The 6,515-nt window shown below is 38.0% G+C and overlaps 1 non-coding gene across 1 annotated transcript; it reads right to left on the minus strand.

Annotated features, from left to right (window-relative positions):
• Positions 1–5,741: 5,741 nt before the first annotated feature.
• Positions 5,742–5,848, minus strand: LOC141688191 (small nucleolar RNA R71). The gene has a single exon (XR_012561651.1). It is a non-coding gene; the product is annotated as a small nucleolar RNA R71 (small nucleolar RNA).
• Between the last annotated feature and the right edge of the window lie 667 nt (positions 5,849–6,515).

Consider the following 6,515-nt stretch of genomic DNA (forward strand, 5'->3'; position numbering starts at 1 on the left):
TCACTGACATTTTTAGTAGGTTTCAAAAACTACTAAATGCTCCGAAATTGCATGGAAGAGTCTATCAGATAAAAGACTCCAATCTCAAGTTCCCTAGATCTCTTCCAAAGGAATGGAAACCAATGACAGTCTCACTGAAAAATTCTCAAGATTACAAGGAGTTTACCTTGGAGAGACTGTATGCCATCCTGAAAACTTATGAGCTTGAAATAGAGCAAGATGAGAGGATGGAGAAAGGAAAGAAGAAAGGAGGGTCCATAGCACTGGTTGCTGAGTTAGAGAAAGAGAAAGAGATGAAGGTAGAAGATGTTGAGTCTACTTCAAAGGCCTGTGAAAACAAGGGCAAGGGGTTGTTAGCAGAAAATGAAGATTCTTTGATCCAAGATGATATGGATGATATTGATGAACATCTTGCATTCCTTTCCAGAAGATTTGCCAAGCTCAAGTTCAAGAAGAACTTTGGAGCAACTAAGCCAAATAGAAACATGGTGGATAAATCAAAATTCAAATGTTTCAAATATGGCTTGGCAGGGCACTTTGCCAGTGAGTGTAGAAAGTCAGATTCCAGCAAGAAGAAGTTTGAGCCTGTGGATTATAAACAGAAGTATTTTGAGTTGCTCAAACAAAAGGAAAGGGCTTTTATTACACAAAAAATGACTGGATAGTAGATGGTTTGGATGAGGATGAAGATGTCAGCTATGTCAATCTAGCCTTCATGGCCAAGTCTGATGAAATAGAGACAAGTTCTTCAAGTAATCAGGTAATCACCACTAACCTTGCACATTTATCTAGTGTAATGATGCAATTAATGACATGTCTACAAAATTATATCATTTACGTGTTACACTTAAGTCCCTCACTAAGGAAAATGCTAAAATCAAAGAAAACAATTTGTTTTTAAGTGAGAGGAATAATGTGCTAGAGTCTCAGTTTATTGAATTTGAAAATTTGAGAATAGAATGTAAGATTGCCAAGGATGAATTAATTGAGTCCTTGAAGAAAGAAGAGATTTTGAAGAAGCAGCTTGAACGAGAGCAGGAGGTGATTAAGGCATGAAAATCATCTAGAGATGTTCATGCTCAAATCACCAAAGTTCAAGGAATTTAGTCCTTCTGTGATGCAGCCTGGAAAAAGAGTAAAGAGAAGCTGGAATCCAATTTGGTTGAAGGATTGCTAACAGATGTAGACTCGGCGGATGATGAGAGTCATCCGTTGGATAATCAAAAAGATTATCCGTCGAGTGACATAAATCCTCATCCGTCGGCTGTGAGCAAACCTGTGAGTAAAGCCAAACTTGCCAAGTTAAATGAAAAATATGGATCATTTTCCAAAACTTTATTTCAGGAGAATCAAGTCAAGTGAAGAAGGGGGAGAAAGTGAATGTTGGTCATCTGTCCATCAAGTAATTGAATGACAGATTAGAAAAGATTGAGGTTAAAACAGAGGCTAAAAAGAAAAACAATAGAAATGGGAAAGTAGGGATTAACAAACATAACAACTACAGACCTGATAAGTATGCTCCAAGAAAAATCTGTGTTAAGTGTGGTAGTGCTAATCATTTGTCTGTTAATTGCAAGCTTACCATGCCTACTCCCATATTTGTACCACCTTCTTCTACTAACATGAATGCCATGCCTTCTATGCCTATGAATATTATGTCTGCACAGAATATGAATGCAGAATTTACTAATATGTCATTTGCACCTAATCCCTATTATGCTGCATTTAGTATGCCTCAAATGCCATTTCGCATGCCTTACTGGAATAACATGTTTGCAAATAGCATGCCATTTCCTGTTAATCAAAATGTGCATGATAATTATATTTTAATGACTGATTTCAAAGGTCCAACTCAGATGACTAAGGATGAATCTGATATCCCCAAGTCAAATGAGATCAAACCTAAGAAATAAAAGAAGAAAGCTAACAAGGCAGGACCCAAGGAAACTTGGGTACCAAAATCAACTTGATTTGATTTTGATTTGTGCAGGGAAACAGAAAGAATCTGTGGTACTTGGATAGTGGTTGTTCAAGACACATGACTGGAGATTCTACCCTGCTCACAGAGTTCAAGGAGAGAGCTGACCCAAGTATTACTTTTGGAGATGACAACAAGGGTTATACTTTGGGATATGGCTTAATTTCCAAAGATAATGTCATCATTGAGGAGGTTGCCCTAGTGGACGGTCTCAAGCATAATTTGCTGAGTATCAGCCAGCTTTGTGACAAGGGCAATTCAGTAACCTTTAATTCAGAAGCCTGTATTGTGACAAACAAAAGGAGCAACAAAGTGGTTCTCACTGGAGTGAGAAAAGGAAATGTGTACCTAGCTGACTTCAACTCATCTAATGCAAAATATGTTACTTGTCTTCTCAGTAAAGCAAGTCAAGATGAAAGTTGGCTATGGCACAAGAAGCTGTCTCATCTACACTTCAAGACCATGAATGAACTTGTCAAGAAAGAACTGGTTAAAGGCATTCCTCAAGTGGAGTTTTCTAAGGATGGACTGTGTGATGCTTGTCAGAAACGAAAGCAGATCAAAGCATCATTCAGAAAGAAGCTTGATTCAATAATTGAAGAACCTTTGTAATTGCTACACATGGATTTGTTTGGACCAGTCAATGTGTTGTCCATCTCAAGGAAAAGATTTTGCCTAGTAATTGTGGATGATTTCTCAAAGTTCTCTTGGACATATTTCCTAAAGTCTAAAGATGAGGCTAGTGAAATCATCATCAATCACATAAGGTAAGTCAACAATCATCCTGTTTTCAAAGTTAGAAGAATCAGGAGTGACAATGGAACTGAGTTCAAGAATTCTGTTATGAGAGCATTTTATGAAGAGAATGGGATTATGCATGCATATTCAGCAGCAAGAACTCCACAATAAAATGGAGTAGTGGAAAGAAAGAACAGATCAATTATTGAAGTTGCAAGGACAATGCTTGAAGAATCAAAGTTACCAACATACTTCTGGTCTGAAGTTGTAAATACTGCATGCTACACTCAGAATATTTCTTTGGTTAGTCAAGCAAAGTGTATGACACCCTACCAATTATTCAAGAATAAGAAGCCAACTCTAAATTTTCTTCATGTCTTTGGCTGCAAATGTTATATCTTGAGAAATCAAACTGATCAAAATGAGAAGTTTGATGCTAAAGCAGATGAAGGAATTTTTGTTGGATATGTTGTTGATAAAGCATATAGAGTTTACAATCTGAGAACCAACATTGTTATGGAATCAATACATGTTGTATTTGATGATAAAAAGATTGAAGGACTGCAAGATGCAGATTACCATGAGAGCCTCAAATTTGATAATGTGGAGATGGTTAGTGATGATAGTGATGATGAAAGTGATCAGGAAACAATAATAAAGGATATTGCAGAAAAATCTACTACTAATGAAGCACAAAATTCAACATTTGACCAGTTGCAAAATGCTTCATCCGTCGGGAGACAATCTGCTTTATCCATCGGAGACAATCCGCTTCATCCGTTGGAACTCAAAATGCACCATCCGTCGGGTCATGAAAAGAAGTTGAAAGTCAGAATAGATCATTTACAGAAAGTTCCCCTTTCTCAAATCAAAGATCCATAAACTCAAGGGGAGTTTCTAATAATCAAAACTCAGCTACACATTGATAAGTGGCATTTTATACCACTTTGAACGTCTCATAATAACTTGAATTGATGTCTTGAAGTCAAGTATTTTGTGTATTTGATGCGTTTTTCTAGTGTTTTTGTATTTTATGGTATAACTTGCGTATGTAGGAAGAATTCATCGAAATAAGCCTAGGGAAGTGCTTGGCATTGGTTGTGGGAAGTTAGGAGCAGAATTTAGTAAAATCAGGAGCAGAATGCAGGATTTTTCCAGAAGGTGTTGGGGCGCCCGCCCAGGAAGCTGGGGCGGGCGCCTAGGATCTGGGGCGCCCGCCCAGGAAGCTGGGGCAGCCGCCCGGGGACGTAAAATTTAATACTGATTTTTACAATTCTTATTCTGATGGACTTCTGAGATGGCTGGTTCTTGTGAGCTTTTATATAAGTAGTTTTCAGAGACGTTTCACAGTGTGTGGTATTAAGCAAGGAGCAAGAAGAGAAGGAAGAAGACCGTTTTAGCACATCACAATGAAGAAGAGGAAGCATACATTTTCTTGTGATTCTTTTATTCGTTGTAACAGTGGATGCTAGTTTTCTTTACTTTGAACCTTATTACTCTTGTGACGTACTCTGGTTTTTAATAAGTATTTTTATTAGTTTATATTGTGTGTTATTATCATGTTTTCATACGAACTCATGGTGACGATGAGTTCTATCATGGGTTAATCGTGATCATGGGGTTTTAGCGGATTTATTATGGATTTCTTTAGTTAATTGTGTAATACCTTGGTGTGTGATGATTGTATGATATCTAGCATAGGTTGCGCTTATTCGTCTTATGTGCGTCGCGAACATATAAGATAGTGTGTTAATCTCTTGTGAAGCGACAGTGAATCTTGTTATTTAGAACTTGTCATGCTAGCATAGGTTCATGTATGTGTATGCATGATTAGTGGGTAACTCTAACCGTTTTACTTACCCTATATAATCATAATTAATAACTTGCGCTTAAATCATTATGTTTTCAAATTCTGTAGACATATAGGGTCTCAACATAATTGATGCCTAATCAATTTCTATCTTAATTGTGGATGTTTGGTAGAATGGTAATTGTACAACGAAAGTTGGCTTTTATCAGTGTCGTGTTGTTCGATTAATATCATCACCATTACATGCTAAGGGTAATAAAAATAACTATTGAAGGAAGTAATAATGAAGTTATGATCTCATGTGTGTTTGATATTGTTAATTCAAGTGTTAATTAAGTGTTTTATTCTCGTAGTTAATTATAGTTAATAATTAGCTAATCAACTTAAAGAGTTATTATCTTGACATTGAGAAGTAATTGTACATTGATGAGTGAGTGTTAATTAAATATAATTAGTCTGAGTCTCTGTGGGAATGAACTAGAAATTATTCTATATTACTTGCGAACACGTACACTTGCGTGAATTATTAGCGCGTGTTTTGTGCCTAACAAGTTTTTGGCGCCGCTGCCGGGGACTCAGCGTATTTGTTTAAATTATGTACTTGCCATCAGTGGTCATTAGGACTCATTGATTAAGACATGTTACTTATTATTTCCGGTTGTGTTTCAGGTACTCTAGCGAGCGTTTATGCAAACACGTTCTCGTACTTGCAAGAGAACTCTAGATCCGGCTGAGGAGACAGACTCAGTTCTTGATATTCCGGAGAAGATAAATTTTGAAGATTCGGATAAAGAGAGTGAGCAGAAATAACTGATAATCATGGGTGATCATATAGTTTCAGCAGCAGATCCAGCTCTTATGGACTTTTCTCGGCCTAAAATTGATGACATTCAGTCAAGCATCCTTCATCCGGCTATTCAGGCTAATACTTTTAAAATCAAGTCGGGCACTATTCAGATGGTGCAGAATTCAGTTTCTTTCGGAGGTGCTACGACTGAAGACCCCAACATGCATATCAGGAATTTTGTCGAGATTTGTAGTACTTTCAAATATAATGGTGTTACTGATGAGGCTATCAAGCTGAGGCTTTTTCCATTCTCTCTGAGGGATAAAAATAAGGACTGGTTACATTCTGAACTAGTTGGGTCCATCACTACTTGGCAAGATCTTGCGCAAAAGTTTCTAGTGAAGTTTTATCCAATGGCCAAGACTGCAGCTATGAGGAGTGCTCTTACTCAGTTTGCGCAGCAACCTACAGAATCTATGTGCGAAGCTTGGGAGCGCTATAAAGAGATGTTGAGAAAGTGTCCACATCATGGTATGTCTGACTAGATGGTGATCACTGGGTTCTACAATGGTTTGGGGGCCCAATCTCGGCCCATGCTCGACGCAGCAGCTGGAGGCGCCTTGTGGGCCAAAAGTTATACTGAAGCCTATAATCTTATTGAAACTATGGCTGCAAATGAGCATCAAAACCCAACTCAAAGGATGATACATGGGAAGGTAGCAGGTATTTTGGAAGTTGATGCAGCCACAGCTAGAGGTGGCCAACTGGGCGGGTTTGAACAGCCCGCTCGAAACCGGCTCGCATACAACCCTGATTTTATTCGGCCCGAACCGGTCCTGTTCAAACCCGCACAGCTCGTTAAAATTAGAGTGCCGGTTAGGAATATGAAAACAAAAATTCGGGACCGAACCCGGCCCGCACAAGCAGCGACCCGCTCAGCCCGCACATTCTTAAAACATACAAGCTGTTTTCTACATATAAAGTCATGGCTCTTGAATCAAGAGTCTTGATGCTTTGTCAAACTTGAACAAATTTTTTAAATATAAATATTCTACTTCATGTAATATTTTATTAAATACCAACAACTATTAACCCCCAAATCCACTACAAGGCAAAGAGCAGAAACGTAGCCAACTATTTTTATATTAGCTCAACAAATCTTGTACTTCAATATTAAACTGGTTACCCGCCACATGTTGCAG

The sequence above is a fragment of the Apium graveolens genome, chromosome 9 (genome assembly GCF_009905375.1).
Source record: "Apium graveolens cultivar Ventura chromosome 9, ASM990537v1, whole genome shotgun sequence".
NCBI lineage: Eukaryota > Viridiplantae > Streptophyta > Magnoliopsida > Apiales > Apiaceae > Apium > Apium graveolens.